General features: G+C 44.0%; 2 long non-coding RNA genes across 4 annotated transcripts in view; one reads left to right on the forward strand and one right to left on the reverse strand.

Annotated features, from left to right (window-relative positions):
* The window catches only part of LOC123277101 (uncharacterized), a 102,545-nt gene extending 89,825 nt beyond the window's left edge, over positions 1-12,720 (forward strand). The window contains exons 3-4 of one of the 2 annotated variants that reach the window (XR_011502710.1): positions 9,022-9,675; positions 12,585-12,720. This is a non-coding gene — a long non-coding RNA (uncharacterized lncRNA). The remainder of the gene's footprint in view (positions 1-9,021; positions 9,676-12,584) is intronic. The other variant, XR_011502711.1, reaches the window with a different exon arrangement.
* Positions 9,671-17,780, reverse strand: LOC139045068 (uncharacterized). Of its 2 annotated transcripts, none has more exons than XR_011502713.1 (3): positions 15,648-17,780; positions 11,654-15,030; positions 9,671-11,011 (listed from the first exon to the last, which is right to left on the reverse strand). It is a non-coding gene; the product is annotated as an uncharacterized lncRNA (long non-coding RNA). The 2 variants fall into 2 exon arrangements; XR_011502712.1 differs by having other exon boundaries at positions 9,671-11,014.
* Positions 17,781-19,900: the final 2,120 nt, after the last annotated feature.

Genomic DNA, 19,900 nt, shown 5'->3' on the forward strand with positions numbered 1-19,900 from the left:
CTGGTATGGACATCTGTTTGTATAGCAACTCACTTTTGAGTTTTTTGAGATATCCAACTGAAGTTTTACAGAACAGAATTTTCTTTTTACATTAAAATCTCATCAGTTTACATAATATTTAATATAATTACGTAATTATAATAATAAAACATTGGGCATAAACATGTCTGGGAATGAAGACAAGGGTTCTTTATAGCTCAGCCGGTGGGCGCAGAAGCGCGGGGTCTGCCGGAGCGCAGTCTGTGCCGGGCCACGGGTCAGCGGGTTTGAAAGAGGGACACGGCGTTAGGTGTAACCTCATGTCCCAGTTTGTGCGTATTGTCCTGGCTTAATCATTAAGAGCTCCCTTCTCACCCTTCAGGAGGTCCTGGGCAATAAATTCTATGATCACTCCTAGTGTTGGTTAACCTAGTCAGTCTGGTTAAGTGGAGGTAAAAGTTGATTTAGAGAGTTTCTACCAAACTTGATTCAAGTTTAACTGTAGCTGACTTGACAGTGCCTACAAATCCTTGCCAAATGATGGTGGTTAGAATTGGAGTTGTCAAGGAGCTAGAGTTCTTGATTAAGCTTGGGAACGGGCCTGGAGCCTCTGAGCAGCCCGGGAGGCTGCTCAGAGGCTGCGATTGAGGGCTTCCCAGGTAATGCTGCTGCGAGGGGCTTCCCTGCTGCTGCTGGGCGGGGTCGCTCGTTCAGCCAGGTGGGTACTGGAGGCAGGTGATGATCTCGAGCACCAAGGGTGACTTTCATTGACATGGGAATCACCGGCACAGCATCTTCTGGTGGGAGCGGGGGTGCGTGCGTTCTAAGCATTCGTAGCTGTGGTTAACTGGAAATGATGTTGAATAAAAGCCTCTCTACTTCCTGGCAGTGTTTCTGGGGTTGGATCTCCCCAACTTCATCCATCTTCTCCATCTCTGCAGCTGCCTTCCTGCATTCTTTCCTCAGTCTGTCCCTCTCTTGGTTCTTTCCCAGCACTACCACTTCCCTATCTGTTCAGAATCCCCAGAGCATGCTGACCACCAGTGTGTCCTATCCTGTGTGAACCAACCCCGCTCCGCCCAGCCATGCTCATTCAGGAGGAGCGCTGCCCACCACCACACCTCTTCGTTCTCCCCTCCTTTCACACACACTCACCTGTTTTGCTGTGAGACCTCTCTGTTGGTTTCTGGGCCTGGAGGACAACTCTAAAGCTACAGTCCCTGGGATGGATTCAGCCTGGAGTTGGCTTTAGATCCTGGCATCTGGGAGATCAGACCCTCAGCTATGGAGTCCTCTGCGTAGTTTGTAACTGAGTGCTGAGCTTGGGGTGGGGGCAGGAGGGCCAATGTGGAAACATTCACGGGGCTTGAAGACTGCTAGTGCACGGATGCTTTTAACACTTTGACTCAGTTTCAGATTAGCCAGTAATTCAGTGTTTGCTATACGCCTGGGTACAATGCTAGTTACTTTCATGAATACTGTAATATTTAATCTTTTCAACAACCTTTTGAGCTAATATAACACACACACACATACACAAGCATGCACACACATTTTGTTTTTTTTTAAACAAATGAAGATATTAAAGCTCAGAACGTATAAAGAAACTTCATGGGCACACAGACGGCAAATGTAGACCCAGGATTTGAACCTGATGCCTCTTGACTCAGCATCTCCTTCTTCCCAGAAGACTTTAGTGTTCCTCTTCTGGAAAGGATTGTTCGGAGAGCGTTGCTATTTACACACTGTAAGTACAGAGATTAATGCTATGGCTTTCAGACTTTTAGAAACATCATAAAACCTATTATTTAAATGAAGTCTTGTGAGGAAGCTCAAAAGATAAAATGGCTAAGTGCGAAGCTGGTCCAGGCGGGTGGAGGGTGTCTGCGGTCATCTCCATTTCTTCCCTGCCTCCCATCCTCACAGCCCCTCGAAGCAGGCTGGGGGGCACAGTTCAGTGATGCGGGATTAGTGGAGTCATACATGTGCATCCATTTAATTCCACCAGCCCAAGAAGGTGGGGCAGAGAGCTCGCCGCGTCCCTGGCAACCAGCACCAGGAGCCCTCCCTGGATGTGGTGAGATGACTGTTCCACGTTCACCTGCTGATTTCTTACCTCTGTATAAGCAGATGCATATCTATTCTCTTTTTACTTTTTGGTGATCAAATTGAAATAATTTGCATTTATGATCTTATTCACTTTCCCAACCATCCTTTGGAATCCCAAAGACCAAAAACAACACTTTTTAAAGGTACTCTGACAAGTAGGGTGACCAACCAGCCCCAAATGCCTATGACTTAGGGATTTCCCGGGACACTAGACTTTCAGTGCTGAAACTGTGACAGTCACAGGCAAACTGGGACAGTTGGTGGTGAAGCCATGAGGTCACAGGAACTGGCCCTTGAGGACTGCTAACCAGGGCACCGGGACACCTCTACTCCCGTGACCTGGCCGGTTGGCACCTGGTCCCTGGGATCAGGTGAAATGCAGATCATTTAAGGAGTCTGGTTAACACTGCTCCTTTATCCCTTGCCCTCAACTAGATCTGAAAAATGAGTTTACGAGGGTGAAAATCAAGTTCACACAGGTAGCCATTTCAAAGAGATTAAAAAGCAATACCTTTTTGTTTTTAAAGCATAGTTAGAATATAGGCACTCTCTCTTTTTCTGCGATTGTTAAAGTAAATGAGTAGATAAAGCTATTTTTAAGGTTACCTAGCAGATAAGTGCTTTTTATTTTCTATGGATTTTATTTATCCTTTATCACTTTTCTTTATTTGGCATAAATAAATGAGTTGGCTAAAACAAACCCCCAAACACCTCTTGTTATCTGCAAAGTGTAGTAAGCTATAGTATCTGGCAGTGTGATTAAACGGAAAAAAAAAGACTGGAGTTGCTTACCGACTGTAAGACATTGGAAAGGTCCCTTAACCTCTCAGAGCCCGAGCTTCTACACTGTCTCAGTGGAGATAATTGCACCTGCCTAATGGATTAGCACGAGATGTCAAAGTGCTTGGTAAATTGCATTTCCCCGATAAATGTTAGCTTCTTTTCTTCCTGGCATGGTCAAGGTTTTGCTTAATCAAATATTCTCATTAGAAGAAAGTTATCAATATAGAATAAGGTACGGTTAATAAATTCTTTATCAATAAAGAATAAAGTATGTTTACCATTAAAAATGCATCAAACAGGCATGCAGGCATGAGGGAACCTTCTGGGTAATGGAAGTATTCCATATTTTGATCTGGATAGTGATAACATGGGTGTTTACACACATAAATATTCACCATGCTGTATACTTAGGACTTATGTATCTTACTGTATATAAATTAGTCTTCAATTAAAAAAATGACTCCAGATATGTAAATCATTTGTATTGATTTGTATGATTCTACTAAGGCAGGAGAGGGGTCATAATCAGAAATTTATTGAAAATACCATTTATTAGAGAATTTTAGTAATTAAAATGCTAGCTAAGCCTGACATTACAATTCACACTACATTATTTATTTATTGATATTTAACATTGACAGAGTGATGGGCAGTGCTGTCTTGTGTGCGCAATGGGCAGAAATGCTGTTCACTCAAGGTCTGAATCAGCTGCAGTTTATAATCTCTGTGGAAGGCATGGTAAAATACTGCTTTTCTTCCTTTTGTTATTTGGCCTCCCGGGAAGCCTCAGCTAACCAAACTTTTCAGTAGTTCAGTTATCATCCAATACTTGACTTTGACGAAGGCAGCCAAAGGCTGTACTCAATGGAGCAACAGCCTTAGAAATGATTTTGGAAAATGGATTTGGAAAAAGCCTTTGGGCACTGGGCCTATACAGAATGCACTCATAGACCGCTGGTGACAACACTTAGCACAAAGCACTTGGCTTAAAAAAAGAGAAAAACGCTGGCATTTTGAAACTAATTTTTACATTGTACCCTTTATTATACTCTCTCTCTCTCTCTTTGTGGTATCCTGTGTTTAAGGAAATAACATTATCATCTATTTCCAGAACTGGTTTGGATAACTTCTTCTTGGAAACCCTTCCCACGCATTTGTATTTTGGTATCTCTCTGTTATTTCCCACTCAGGCAGACTGACCACAGGCATGCTGAGAGACTCTCCGGCGCTGGAATGCACCAGCCTCCTACTTTCACAAGCCAGGGACACATGTGGGACCATCTAGAAAGGGAAGGGGAGTCATGACACGGAGGGGAAGCTAAACACAGCATTTTGCTCAGTTGAGGGGATATGTGACCATCAGCGCCGCTGCCACTACCACCATCTCTACCACTACCGTCTCCACCACCACCATCTCCATCACCACCAGCACCACCCCCCGCATCTCCACCACCACCTGGTACCATAGAGAGAGGGGAAGACTCAAGGGAGCTCCCTGGGATCATGCCATGAGACACAGTGCTCAATTCTCTGGTTGGTGGTGACAGGTGATCTCAGAGTGCAGGTGGGCAGGAATCCCAGAGAGCAGTTGTTCTCAATTGGAACAGAAGGGTGGAAGCTCTGGGGAGGCGAGTGTATCATTAAGAAAAATAGGAAACTGAGAGATGTGTTTCAAGCTATTAAAAGGAGATTATTCCTTCTGGTAGAGAGTTTGCAGCTGAATTAGCAATTACTGAAAAACTAAGTCAGGGGAAAAAATGATTACTAATTCTAAGAAATATACAGAGTTAACAAGAAAAGAAATATAGAAAACTACATGATGCAGCTCTGAATAAGTATTACATAATCAAGATAATGTAATAATGAATATTGATTTAACCCAAAAAATTATATTGGGAAGATGAGTGGAAAAGCAAGGGCTGTGTGTTTGTGTGTGTGCATGTGTGTTGAATTATATAAAAGCTAATTTCTCATTCTCAATAGTATGGAGTCAATAGATAATATCTAAATGGAAAAATCAACGACTAGCAGTATAAGCATACTATTAAGAAATATGGAGGAAAGAAAGAGCCCTAAGAATTGAAAGTAATTGCTCTCAGGAAATAGGGGATAAGAATATAGCTTTGATAATTGAAATTAAGTGAAAAATTAACCAAAATTTCTCTTAAGTCATTTCAGCTAACTCAGCCATTAATATTAAAGCCTTTCCTGAAGAAATTAAGGTGAGCAGAGAAGTAGGGCAGCTAACAGGTCAGAATTTTCATTGAGAGTGGAAAACAGAGCTCAGAGTCCTATGTCCTTGAAGCTGTTGGTGCCCAGCCCTCTCAAAATGGACTCTGCTGAGCCTACGAAAGACTGGCAAGTGACTTTTGCAACACGTGACATTTCTTCTGGAGGCTGTTCAAAATTTGAATCTGCAAGACAGTACCTTCCCAGGTCCTGAAAACTTGAGAATATAGTCAGAGTGCAAAATAGTGGCCAAAACATTCATTCTGTGGCTTTGATCTCACCAGCTGCTTCCACTGAACTGTTGCCTGTCTACACTCTCCCTCCCCTCATTGTGAGTTCTCTGCAGTGGATTATAGCTACTCTCACATATTTTCCTGGATTCTAGATTGTTGCAGGGCCCATCCTTGACTCTTCTGGAGTTTCTTTAGGCAATGCAGAATTGTTCTGGCTCCCGTCTCGGATCTCCTATCACAGGGCTGGACCCTGGGAACTACATTTCCAGAATCCTGTGCCAATAGGGCTCCCAGTTAGACTCTGTCAATGGGAGGAACCCGGGGGAGATCTGGAGGCAGAAGCGGTACACATTGCTTCTCCAGCAGTGGGAGGCAGACAGAAAGGCTTTACTGGGTATGAGCTTCTGGAGCATCCTCTAGGTCATCCCCTGGAGTCATCTGGTGTGGTGTTGGGCTGGCTGTAATCACGGGTGGTGGTTACCTTGGGATTCAAGCAACTTCTTGATTCTCTGAAAGCAGTGGCCAACTTCAGAGCTAGTGCTGTTGCCACCAAAACCTTGGATTTGGGTAGAAGTGGATTTGAATCCTGACTTTTCCTTTTTTGAAACTAGGTAACCCTGAGCTGGGATTTTTAATCTTGACCTATTTTTTTTAACAGTACGATAAGGATAACAGCATTTATCTCATAGGTTACAAGGCATAAATATAATACATGTGAAAATGCCCAGGAAAAAACCTGGCACCAGAGTAGGTACTCAATAAATGGTAGTTATTGATGTTATTACTTTTATCCTGTGTTTGTTTATTTTTCAAGATTGGCACCTGAGCTAACAACTGTTGCCAATCTTCTTTTCTTCCCCGTCTTCTCCCCAAAGCCCCCATTACACAGCTATATATTCTAGTTGTGAGTGTCTCTGGCTGTGCTATACGGGAAGCCACCTCAGCATGCCTTGACAAGCGGTGCCGTGTCTGCACCCAGGATCGGAACCAGCAAAACCCTGGGCCAGCGAAGGGGAGCATGCAAACTCAACCACCTGGCCACAGGGCCGCCCTGCTTTTATCCTGTGTTTGCCACCTGTCACTGTTCTTATTTATGCTATAGCTGCTGTACAAACACTAGGCGAGACATCCGTGTGCAGGGTGCTGGACTGAGCTGCTGGGACAGCTCAGCCACTCCTCCTTCCACAGGCTTCTCCTTTTACAGACGGGATGCCCACGTCTTCCCTTCTCCCTTCCTCAGAGCGTAGGCCTGAGCCTACCCGATACCCAGCCCGTCTGTGTGCAGGAAGCCAGGACCATCTCGTCGGCTGTGACTTTAGCACGTGTATTTTGCCCGGTTTTCTTCCTTCGCTAACCCAGGGAGTACAGCAGCCCCCACCTTTTTCTCTGCACAGTGAGCTGCCATTTGATTGACATCCTTGGCTCTGCTTATTTTTGGGGGCCAGTCGCTCCCTGTCACTATCCTGAGGTCACCATGCTTGAGAGAGATTCATTCTTACACCTTTGGGATCTTTCACAACAAACCTCATTGCAAGGCAGAACCATTTCTAGGCAAAGTCATAGAATTCCTGATTTGGAGAATTTTTTCCCATCCCCTTTTTTATATGTGAAACACCAGATGTTCCAGCTGATAAGCCCTATCAGTGATTTCTTTTTCCTCATTGATTTAAAAAATTGTACCCTTTCTCTATACAGCACATGATCAAGCACTTTAAAATATATAATTAATTAAAGTGTTTACTGAAACTGACAAGCAGGCAAAATAAATGCAAATGAAGTAGGAAATCTATAGAAATAGCCTGGGAAAAGCCATCTCTGCATGGACTGACTTATAGGATACCCTGAAGTCAAAGAAACTGGAGTCCTTGCAGATTGGGAGCCAGTCCAGACACGGGGGTCACCACGCTTAGGGTACAGTTTCTGCTTCTCTCTTGCTTAAATGACAGATTTCCAGCAAAACCTTCTGGCCTCTCTCTGTCTTCAAGAAATATGGGCAAGCAGGGAGAGAGAAAAACAGAAAGAAAATGAATTTATTTATTTATTTAGTAATAATCTGAAAATAATATGTTTTCTTTTTTCAATATTTTAAAAATTTATTTGTTTTTATTGAGGTAACATTGGCTTATAACATTACGTAAATTTCAGGTGTACGTCATTAAATTTCAGTTTCTGTGAGGACTGCGTTGTGTAGACCACCCAAAGTCTAGTTGCCATCTGTCACTGTCTGCATGTGCCCTTTTACCCCTTTCGCCCTCCCCCCTCCCCCTGGGTAACACCAATCTATTCTCTAATCTATATATTTGTTTGTTGTTGTTGTTTTTGTCTCCTCATATGAGTGAGATCAGATGGCATTTGACTTTCTCCCTCTGACTTATTTCGCTTAGCATGGTGCTCTCAAGGTCTACCTATGTTGTCACAAATGGCCATTGTGTATATATACATATACACCAAATCTTCCTTATCCATTCATCCAGTGATGGGTACTTTGGTTATTTCCAAGTCTTGGCTATTCTGAATAATGCTGCAGCGAACATATCTTTTTGAATTAGTGTTTCCGTGTTCTTTAGATAAATAGAAAACGGATTTATAGAGTTAAAGCCATCCTATCACAATCTATCCCATTTCCCTCACTATTTCTGGTTTCTTCTCTCTCCTCCATTTCTGGAAGGTTCGCATGAGACAGGAGCAAGGGAAGGCAGGGTGCTGTAGGGGGGAAGGGCCCAGCCAAGCCTCTTCCCTGTTCCTCACTGGAGACCCTGGAATTAGGCTGGTGGCCTGTTGTGCTCTGCTTTCTCACCTCACAGCCTATAACTAGAAACAAGTCAAAACACTACACCTTTATTAAGGGTTATTTTTTTTTCTTGAGTGAAAAATTTAAAATATCCCTTACTTTAAAAGGCAGGATTTGAGCATAAAACTTAAAACCAAAAATAATCAAACACACTCCTCTTTTCCTAATGTGATAGGAGTCACAGAAAGGGAGGGCTGGGGCAGGAGAGGAGAGTGTGGGGCTTCCTGCTCAGCGGTTGGCGTGGCGGTCAGGTTAGTCTCTTCCGCAGTTCACTTACGGCGTTCCTTTTGGATGTGGTCATACACACTGGATGTGCAAGGAGGGGGGATGTCATTTTTTTGTTGGGAGGGAGGCAAATGATAGTCTGTGGGTCAGATCCAGCCACCACCTGTCTTTATAGATAGAGTTTTATTGACACCCAGCCATGTCCATTTGTTTACACATTGCCTAGGGCTGCTTTTGTGCAACAATGGCAAATTTGAGAAGTTGTGACAGAGACCATCTGGCCCACGAAGCCGAATGTGTTTACTATCTGACCCTTCACAGAAAAAGTTTTCCAACCTCTGGCCCAGATGAAGTATTATTCTGGTCGCTAGAGTCACTTTAGCTGGTGGATGTGTGTGGCAGACTGGGTGAAATTAAACCAGGGGCCAAATCTGACTCTTAAAGTGCTTTACAAAAGTTTGTAGTAACTGAGAACCATGAATTGCTTACAACTGTCATGTTGGTTTCATTAGTCAGTCATTCACGGTCTAAGCAAATATTTGCACTTGCATCACCTCTGTGGGCGTGGTGCAGGGTGGGCTTCCAGTGTTTGTCGAAGTGAATGAATTGCCCTTGTTAGCACCTAAATGCCAAGCAAATGAATCTGAAAACTGAACTCCTTTTTTCTTCCAGAATGAGGTGGAAATATTTTAAGAAGGCCGGACGGATGAAGAACCTTTATGATTTGTGAGAAAGATGGAGACTAGGATATAAGACTACTCATAATTAGGGAAATTTATATTATCAAATAAAAATATTGTTTTTAAAAAGCATCTTTATGCCCATGTCTCTCCTATTCTTTCTCTAAGGACAGTCCATATAGAGTAGCAAATAAGATAAGTAAGGGATATGGTGCCAGCACACCTGGGTTTCAATTCTGGCTCTGCCATTACTAGCTGTGTAGTCTTGGGCAAGGTACATAACCTCTCTGTGTCTCAGTTTCCTCACTTTTAAGACAGGAGGAACCCCCTTTCACAACCCTCAATGGGTTGTTATGAGGATTCATTGAGATGAGGCAGGCAAAGACCTAGAGTACTGTGATGGTGGCAAGTTGGCCATAATATTATATTCCCCTCTCAGAAAATCCTGCCAGCTCTCCCAGAACAATGACTTCCTGTACTTGCTTCTCAAAATCCGCCGTTAATTTGCCTGAGATGTCAGACATGGGCCGTTTGGCTGGAACCTGTGATCTCTGCGGAAATGAGAACCCGGTGGCAGAGAGCGTCCTGAGATTATCTGAGCTAACCACTCATATCCTGGCAACACAATCTTCTGAAAGAGAACCTGGTGAGTCACAGAGGGAACAGGACCATTTCTGTGTTACTGAACCATGACCAATGGCTTGCCAATCACCAGAATGGGTCTCTGTCTTTGTTGAATACACATTTTTACCTGCTTTATTGTTCTTTCAACTCGGGCCTGTCTTTAGTCTTTCATCTGGAAAAATCTCTGACAAAAGGAGTAATTAAGTTGCTCCCTTACAGGCATGAGGCTGATTCCAGCAGACTTGGGATATTTTGCTGTAATTGTTCGTGTGAGGCACTGCCCACTGGTACTTTTGCATCTGAGCTTCAATCATTTTTAAATCTTCCTCGGGTTACCTTTCATCACCTCCTTTTATTAACGGACAGATGTTAGGTGTCAAAAGAGCTCACCCAGGTGCTGGGGAATCGGAATCAATGCTTCTTGAGGAGAAAACCGCCCCAGGAGGCTGGTGGTGGGTAGTGGGTTCGCCATCCATCCACCCTTCAGTCTATCCATCTGCTGGGGTATTGCGAAATAATGTTGAATTCGACTTTCGGTTCTACCTAGAATTCCCCAGTTAGCTGTTCTCTCCTCTTTCAAATTCCTTTTTATTATATGTTAAGTGGGAACAATAAACATTTGTCTAACTATTGTAGGGGAGGAAGACATTTCCTCTACCCTCTCTGGGTTTGTCTGGCCGGAGAACAAATTAAATTCACATGAGACAGAATAGCAGGAGAAAATTAAGCAAAGCTTTATAACACATATACATGGGAGAGACTCAGGTAAACTGAGCAACTCTCCAAAATGGCTGAAGCCCCCACCTTAAATATCATATCCAGCTAAAGACAAAGGAGGATGTTGGGAGTGTGGGGGGAGTCAGTTACAGGAGGTTACCAGACAAGCACAATAAACAAATGCAGATTTAAGTACTTGCATTCTGTATTGATAGGAGTTTCTAGAGAAGGTCATCCCCGTTCTTCCTGGTACAGAGAGGGAGGCATCTTTACAGATGGAAATTTCCTTTACAATGTAAATGTCTCCTAACAAAGGGTAAGTAAGTTCTACTTTTCAGTTGCTTTCCTGTCTGCAAAGTAACCAGCGCCAAATAATCATCATGCCAAAGAGACATATCTTGGGCTTGCCAATTCCAGGCCCCCACACTATCTTGGCCTCTCTGGACTCATTTCTTACCACCACGCTTCCCCCAGTCCCTCACACCATACGCACACACTTGGAGACACGGAAGTACTTTGCAGTCCTGCAATCATTGCAGGTTTGCTGCAAGTTAATAGCAGGTCGCAGATGTGAAAACACTCATTACCAGGTCTGGAGCAGCACAGGTGTTTCTTGGGTTTCTGTATTTGAATTCCAAGGCCTGCTATGCGTCATAAACACAGAAATGTGTTTTAGAAGACTTGTGGTAGGGTCCCAGTTCTGTCACTTAATAGCTGTGACACTTTGTGCCCTGTCCCAAACCTTAGTTTTTCATACATAGTGTGAGGAAAAACTATGCTATGCTATCAGGCAGATCAAATGAAAATATATGAAAAGAACTTTTTAAACCAAAAGATGATACAAATGTATAATGCTATACAGACAATTGTGACAATTGCAGCAGCCTTCAATTGGAATTGATAATAAAAAGTCAAGTTTAATGATATTTCTTTGCTTTAATTCAGCTTTGCTTAATGGCCCCAGGACACTCACCTAAATGTTAATAAAGCAGGAGAGCTCTTGACCTTGCTTTCCAACCAAAGCAAATGCACACGTAGCTTATCACATCCATCAATACACTAGGTGCTTTCAGACTTAAGCTGGAGAGAAGTGCGTGTGGAGCCACAGCAGGTGAAAGTACAGGCTGGTTGGCCCCATTAGTGCCCTGGGGCCAAGTGCTGACTGAAAAGCCGGGGGGAGACAGAGGATGGCATCAGTTTCACCCAGAGGAGAGAGGCTGATCAAGCGCCTGTCCTGGCCAGTCCTTCCCTGTTGCCTCAATTAAAAGGGGTTAATTACTCACATTATCCAGCTGTTTGCTGAGTCTCTGATTCACTTTGCTGCGGGAGGGAGGGGTGAGGAGGTGGCTGCTACTCCTTGTCCTTTTCCTCCTCCAGTCCAGGGGAGCGGGAGGGAGAGATGGGAGCCAGCATGAGTCATCTGTAAGAGACACTTGCTTTCCCTGTGCGGAGAGGGGGAAACTCCTGTGTCGTGAACACTGGAGAAAACAAATGAGTCACCATCATGCATTAAACTCATTTGGCCTCATTTTCTAGCCTATGGTGTGGGGGCCTGAGGTCAGCACAGAACTTGACAGAGAGGAGGAGAGGGGAGAAGGAAGAGAATACATGACAGTGACTGTAGCATGCTCAGAAGGTACATGTCCAGGCAGGCTAGGTGTCTTAGAAGGAAGAAGACTCTGGAAGGGAGGGCCTGGAGGTTTAGGCAAGGCTAAGGTTTGTGTGGAGCCAGGTGAGACAGCTGAGTGTCATGGATCAATACCAGAAATTGGGTAAAAAAAGTCACACTGGATATCAGTTTCAAAGATGCAGTAGATGCAGGGGAAAAGCATCTATTAGGTTTTAGATACTGTGGAGGATGCTTTACAAATACAATATTACTGAATCCCCATAGAAATATTATGAGAAAAGCTATAGATGAATAAACATCAATTTAGGTGAGCCTAAAGCTGTTAGCTTAAATGGAGGGGATTGGTTCGATTCCAAAGTCCATGTTCTTTCTTTAGTTTCATGTATAGAAAGTCAAGCTAAGGTATGTCACCTGTGGGCAGGATTTTTGTCCCTCTAAATCCATAGGATTTCTCCATTACTGCTGCTTCAGTTGTGGTAAGAATTTTGTTGTCCTTACCCAAAGGTTTTGTGACCTTACCTTACCCTTATGTAGCAGGGAATGGTCCTGCTCACTGATATTCCGCTTCTTCTCCTGCCTCACAGGTTTGTACTGCCTCACTCCTTGAATACTGCCTTGGCCGTGTGACTTATTTTGACCAATGAAGGATGAGTGCAAGTGACTTGTGTTGCTCATGTTACAGGTAGCAGACTGTAAGAGCCAACAAGAGACTCACCATGTTTTCTTCTACTTGCCGAAGCAGCTGTTAACCCTCCAGTTGGTAAAATGTCTGAAACTGATGAGAAAATATGGAGCAGAACCCCTGTTTATTTAGTGTAAGAAATAAAACTTAACTGTTAAAAACTCCTAAGATTTTGGGATTATTTGTTACTGCAGCATAATCTAACCTGTCCTGACTGATCCAAGGAGGAAATGATGAATTGCCTGTTGTTCATGATTTCAAAAGATGTGTTCTTACAAAAGAGAAAAAACAGAGAAATAGGCTGATTGGAATAAGAAGAAATTGGAGTAAAAACTCAAGTCATCTCTTGTTTGTTTGTGTTTAAACTCAGTGAAAAAGTCTGTAAAGTTTTCAGCAGTGTACAGGTTTTAGGTGGTGCGTGGTTTCTGAAGAATGGGAGATGAGAAGTGTAACTTTGCTCGGGCTGCCGTAACAAATAGCACCGTCTGTGGCCTAAACAACACAAGTGTGTTTTCTTCCCATCCTGGAAGTCCGAGATTGAGGCATCTGCAGGGTTGGTTTCTTGTGCAGCCCCTTTCCTTGGTCTGTAGATGGCCGCCTTCATATTGTCTTCCCTCTCTATGTGTCTGGGTCTTAATCTCCTTTTCTTATAAGGGCACCAGTCATTTCAGACCAGGGCCCATCAAATCACCTCATTTAACCTCAATTACTTCTCTAAAGACCCTGTCTCCACATACAGTCACATTCCGAGGTACTGGGGGTTAGGAATTCAGCATATGAATTTGGGGGGAACTGCTATGGAGTAGTATCTGCTACATAATGCAGACCCAAGAAAGGATTTCTGAATATCTTTTGCCCCATCAAGCTGTTTCCTATATATTCTGCTCTGTCAGGAAGGAATCTAAGGCTCTGGCCATCTGGCCTGAACAGACTCTGCCACAGGGTAACTCTGCCACAGGATAACTGTAGTGTCTCATTGATCTCTTCATCCCACACCAAAATGAACCTGGATGGGAAAGACCTCTGCAGGAATTTTGTGGAGAGCACTCCTAATCCCATTTTAATAGTTAAGGAACTGGAGATCAGAGATGTTAAGTGACATGTCCTACGCCTGTCACTTAACCAACGCATTTCAGAATTGAGAATTATGTCTATGAATTCTGAGTACCAGGAACTGTCTTTCCATAAGGTCAAAGCTAATGCAGTTTACAATAATAAAGTCTGGGCTTGAAACGAATGAGAGTGTACAAATTCAAGAGAAGATTTGCAGAATGGGATGAGAAAAGAGATCATTCCAGATGAGTGGAGCGACATGAGCAAAGGTGGAATCAGGAGGAGTAAAGTAACTGGGCCCCTCATTTTTCACCACTGTCCGTCCACTTCCTGCTCTGTACAATGGTGTATACCACTACTCATGTTGAGTGCGCATGTTGAGATTGGGCCAACAGTGCCTCTCTGGATAATCCAGGAAATAATGAGGCATCCTGGATGTGTCATCAGTTTATTTACTGGCTCTTTGGGAAAGCCATTATGGTTATTCATCAGCCACTTTATATTTGCAAAATGGTTTGCCATAATTTTCATTTGATTTCTCTCTAGCAAACTAGCTCAGGGTGGTCACCGCAAGTTACCCAACTCACCAAGGAAACATTTAAAGATATAAAGGCATTAAGTGAATTAGCCCAGAGCAACAAAGAGCAAAAGCTAGGATTAAGAATTGGAAACCTCAGAGATCTCCTCTGTTTTGCCTTCGGGGCTGGCTTTTTCCACAAACAGGCTTCTGGGAAACAGAACGATGAGGGGATTTCATGAAGAGCATGACATTTTCTATCACCATTTGTTGAAACTGCAAGTCATCACATTAGAACAAAGGCATCCCAGGGAGGGGGAAGGCCCCACGCTGGCTGGGCTCTGGAGCAGGAGTCCTGGACTAGGTCCTGGGTAGCACACCCCACTGACGACCGTGAAAGGATGCTGCGTCCTAAATGAGACAGCTGCTTGTATAGAGGCGTTTTTATGAGCTGACAAGCTAGCCAGGAGCAAGGCATGTTTGTAGGAAGTAGATGCTTGCCAGTTTTAGTCTGAGCTTTTCATTCAGCTGTAGCTGGAGACAGCTGAGTTTTGAAAGTTCTGCATGAAGTTCCTCGTTTCGGATTTTTGTCAGAACAAGGTCACGGATTTGGTTTGGCTTAGATGCTCCGTTTTCAAAGTGTCACTGAAATCAATGAAAACAAAGGCAGCGCTGGTCGTTTTCCTTTCCTGCTGATCATAACTCTTCCGGGAGACCAGGTCTGGACAGACAAAGCTGCCTCTCGAGGGATGTTTACGTTTCTCATTCCAAGACTGAGCTTAAAGAGGGGAGACAACAGTTGACATGTTGTGATGTGAAAATGATTCCCATCCTGAGATGGGAATTAAACTGAGGTCCCCAGGGAACCCAGTGGGGTCTTGAGGAGTTGGAGGACATGGTTTTGAGCTACACTGATGAGAGTGAAGCATTGCCTTTCATCTAGCTGCTTTGGGAGAGAAGATGTTTCTCCTAAGAAAAATTTCCAGAAAACTGAAGAGAATTTCTTCTAAAAATAAAAAAAGAGGGGCCGGCTCCGTGGCCGAGTGGTTAAGTTCGCACGCTCGGCTGCGGTGGCCCGGGGTTCGGATCCTGGGCGCGGACATGGCACGGCTTGTCAGGCCACGCTGAGGCGGCGTCCCACATGCCACAACTAGAAGGACCTGCAACTAAGATATACAACTATGTACAGGGGGGGGTTTGGGGAGATAAAGCAAAAAAAAAAAAAAAAAAGATTGGCAACAGTTGTTAGCCCAGGTGCCAATCTTTAAAAAATAAATAAATAAAAAATAAAAATGAAATTTAAAAAACATTTCTTTTAAAAAATACACAAAAAAAACAAGCAAAAAACACACTTCTGCTGAAAATTATTTTACAAGGCTTGGTACGCTTCCTTACCTTCTCAAGAGTGTAGCCTGGAACATGCCCTGTTCTCGGTGATCCGGGTAATCACACCTCCTCGGGCTCTCCCCTAGGGAGCCTGCGCGGTCCTGGGCCACGCCTTCCTGCGCCAGGTCAGCAGGGCAGCCTGCCCATTGGCTGCTGACGGTTGGGTGCCCCTGGGGATTTGTATTTTTATTCTAGACTGTGAATGGAATTCTTTCTTTAGAATCTTACAAAGAAGGGCAGAATCTGAGAATACCCAAATCCTGCTATTGGGAAAATGATAACTATATACACTAACCAACTAAGTTAGCATGTCAGCAGGTCGACCAGGTTCATTTGACCAGCAATACTTTCTCATTAGAAAGTTTTTTGTGGACCTCAAAGTTTCCTGTCGCCTGATGCTTTTCACTGTTTGTCTCTTCATATACATGTAGCAGGGGGTTTAAAAACCACCTCTGTGTTTGCATAACATCTAGTTATTGTGATATAACTCAACGTAGGACAACTTAGACTCTGAAAACTAGAATCTCACAGCTTTTCACAATGCTCACTGAATGATCATTTGTCTCTTTTAAAACTGTCTTCAGACTTTACGCAGTCGCCTTCCGGATTCTGCAGGATTTCACCCTAGCTTCCTGAAGACACAGGCAATAACCCCAGTGGTCGAGTCATTCTCTGGTTATGCTGGAATCCAGTCTACACTGAACACAGTCAGCCTGTTTTCCAACTGCCCTTAACTGTCCTACTAATTTAATAAAGGGAATGGATATTTATTTCCACTTGCAGTTTTGGGTGGGAAATGATTGGTTTTGTGGCTGAATCCCACTAGGAAAACTCTCTTCCTCAGGAAAAAAAATTAACCTGAATTCATGATCTTTCCAGCAATCCTACTTTGAAACAATCTTCTTTTGATCCTGTGGGACATAAGAAAAAACAATACCAATACTTTTGACTTATTTCACACTATTGCTTTCCCAATGGTTAATCCTTTTGGCAATTTTTAACCTCATAATATCTTTTCTACTGGCAGACTGTGATATGTATTTGGGCATTATTTTCTGATTCTTGGCTATTTGTTGGATATTTGAATTTCCTGGATAAGGAATGCCTGGATGAGAGAGATAATATTCTTCATGATGTTAATTGATTTTGTTTGTTTGTTTGCTACAGGTTTATTAAATCAAATGGCCTAACTCTCAGGGTGTTGTAGGCTGAATAATGGCCTCCAAAGATACTAGGCCATAATCTCTGGAACTTGTAGAGGTTACCTTGCATGGAAAAAAGGTCTTTCCAGATGTGAGTAAGTTAAGGGTCTTGAGATGGTGACATTACCCTGGATCATCTGGGCGGGTCTTAAATGCAATCACAAGTGTCCTTATAAGAGAGAGACAGAGAGAGATTTGACACAGATAGAAGAGAAGTAATGTGACCATAGTGGCTGAGACTGGATGATGTGGCCACAAGCCAAGGACTGCTGGCAGCCACTGGCAGCTGGAAGAGGCAAGAAACAAATTCCCCAGGAGCCTCCAGAGGCAGCATGGCCCTGTTGCCACCTTGGTTTTGGCCTAGTGCTACTGATTCAGACATCTGGCCTCCACAACTAGAAAAGAATACATTCCTGTTGTTTTCAGTCGCCAAGTCTGTAGTAAGCTGTTACAGAAGCCATAGGAAACTCACACAAAGGGTAAATGAACTCCTCTGGAGTTCACTTTCGAAAGTAATCAGCCATCTGCAATACAGTCTTAAAACGTCCTGAGTTGTGTGTCAGACCACATGGAAAGCAGAGCAGAAACAAAGGACATGGTTCTTCCCCTCAAGAGCTTTATGGCCTCGCTGGGGAGACGCGGTGGCATTCACGAGGTAAGAGCAGGGGATCCGGGGCAGTGTATCGTTCAATGCTGCGTCGTTCTACAGGCTCCTGAGAGCAGATGAGGTTCAGAGAAGAGGTCGATGAGTCAGTCAGTGATGCACAGGCAAGCTTCAGTCGAACAGGGGGGATGGGTAGAATTTGCAGGCAGAGAGCAGGAGGGCGGGTGCTCCTCTAGCGGAGAGGAGGGGCTGGGTAGCAGTAGGAGCGCAGCCGCTGTGCTCTGTGAGGGCAGGGACCAAGTTCCCGTTGTTCACGGCCGGTCCCCACTGCCTAGGACAGCACTGCACGTCGCAGGTCCTCTAACTAGCTGATAAATAAACAGGCGCTGTCTTTGTGGGGTTTCTCCATTCTAGGCAGCTGGCCTGGGAGAGCAAATGACACTCCTGGGGAATAACGAGGAATTAGTTTGGGTTTGTAGGGTGGGGCCAGTCCTGAAGGGCTGGGGAGAAGAAAGTCAATGTATCAGAATACTGACACACTAGAGAAAAACGGTTCCTTCAGAGGGTCTGGAAAGGCGTGGAAGAAATAGACCTTCCTGGCGTGTTTGAAAACAAACCAACCAACAAACAGATCTCGTCTTCCTGTGACACTGGGTTGGAAAATACATAAAATATTTTGGGTGATAATCTGTTCAACCAGTTTGAATTGCCTTCATTTCATTTGGAAAGTGGAGGTATGATGGACTTTTCAGAAGCTGGTACCGGCCATCAGCCTGAGAGTCACGTCCCCCGCGTCTGGCTTCTCAGATGTGCAGACCGTCTGTGGCTCTCTTGTGCGTCCCTTCTCCTTCACTGAGCCGAGCCGGACAACAAAACCTGGCAGTTCTACCAGGACAACTGGACAAATGCTGGCAAGCTTTCTGGTGGTGCACTGAAAACAGTAACCAGCTTCCTAATGACAAGAAACCTAGGAACTTTGCCAAATCAAAGTTCCTCCTCACAGAAGGGGGTTTCCATTCTTTGAAAGGAAGGTGCTAGCTGCTCACTGACGTGTCCTTTATCATGGTAACAGTACCCATCGCCATATCACAAACACAGAACTCTTGTTTCAATAATGAAATGATCCAGGCTGCTAGTGGGGCCGGTCTTACCTGTAGGGTTGTCATCTCCCATAGAAACCGCCTTGTTTCAAAATAAGGTAACAGCGGCATGTACCACAAGCTATCATTTTTACTTAATCAACCCATTCTGAATTGTACTTAACAGAGATCATTCTCTCCCTGATTATTGTTTATCAAAAAAAATGTCTACTACCACCCAACAAAACAAAATTGTTGTCTGAGTGTGTGCTCCCTCTCATGCATTTGAATCTCTTCCTGTTGATCATTAGGCTGTGTCCCTGTCAGCCAATAAAAATGCTCAGTTCTTCAGAATCCTAAAACAAACAAACTCTTCATCAATTCTGCTATCCTGTCAAATAACCATTTACCTTTCTTGGTCTCTCATTGCCAGAATTCATGAAAGCACAGTGGCTTCACGAGGCCTCAGACCAGCAGGCGGTGAGCTAGCTTCTGTCTGCAACCCTGTTTTGTTGGCCTATGCCATGTTTTTTTTTCTTCTAACATTTGAAAATTCAGAGATTTGCATAAACATCTGTATTTCCCTTAACACGCTGGGGAACTGGCAACACTGGGGCCACGTTTGCATGTGACAAGTCTCTTAGAATTGAATATCTGTTTCTGCCTTTAGACAGAGTATGCATTCTCCAGTTAACTACAGACCCCACCACTCCCTATTGTCTCCAACACCAAGATGAAGTGTCAGCAAGCCTTTGTCATTGCCTTGCAGTCCTGTTTTCCTTGGGCACAGAAATATTTCCCTGTACCAAGGCCTCTGTCAAAAGTGGAGGTGAAAGGCAGGCCCAGAGGGCTGCATGGCCTTCTTGTCTGCAGCCGGTTTTACTCCGGCATGTTATCTGCCTGGCCTCTTTTGCATATGGGTTTGCAAACTCTGACCTGTATTACACTTTGTCAGCCTCTACAATTCTTCAATTCCTTGTTAGACGCCTCTTTCCTTGTCATCCATTGTCACCTGTCTCAACAGTCACTTCTCACTTGATAGATCAAATGACCTTTTGTTAATTCTCTTTCTCAAAGCCCTGTCTGCTTGCCCTTCTTCCTCACTTTCCCTCCATCTTAAACCACCTTTCTTCTTGACTTCGTTAACACAGCCTGGAATTCTCTGCTTCCTCTTCTTCTCACTCCTGCACTGTGTTTCTCAACGTTATGTCTAAGATCCTTTTATTTTTCTATACTCGGTCTTGGCAGTTTTCTTCTTGTCATGGTATTGACGATTTCCTCTATGCGGAAGATTCCCAATTCCACCCTTTCCTCTGCCGTCTCTCCTGAGTCCTCATCCTGCAGAGCAGCTTCACCGGGGGTCCTTCCTCTCCTGAA

Source organism: Equus asinus, chromosome 4 (genome assembly GCF_041296235.1).
Source record: "Equus asinus isolate D_3611 breed Donkey chromosome 4, EquAss-T2T_v2, whole genome shotgun sequence".
Lineage (NCBI taxonomy): Eukaryota > Metazoa > Chordata > Mammalia > Perissodactyla > Equidae > Equus > Equus asinus.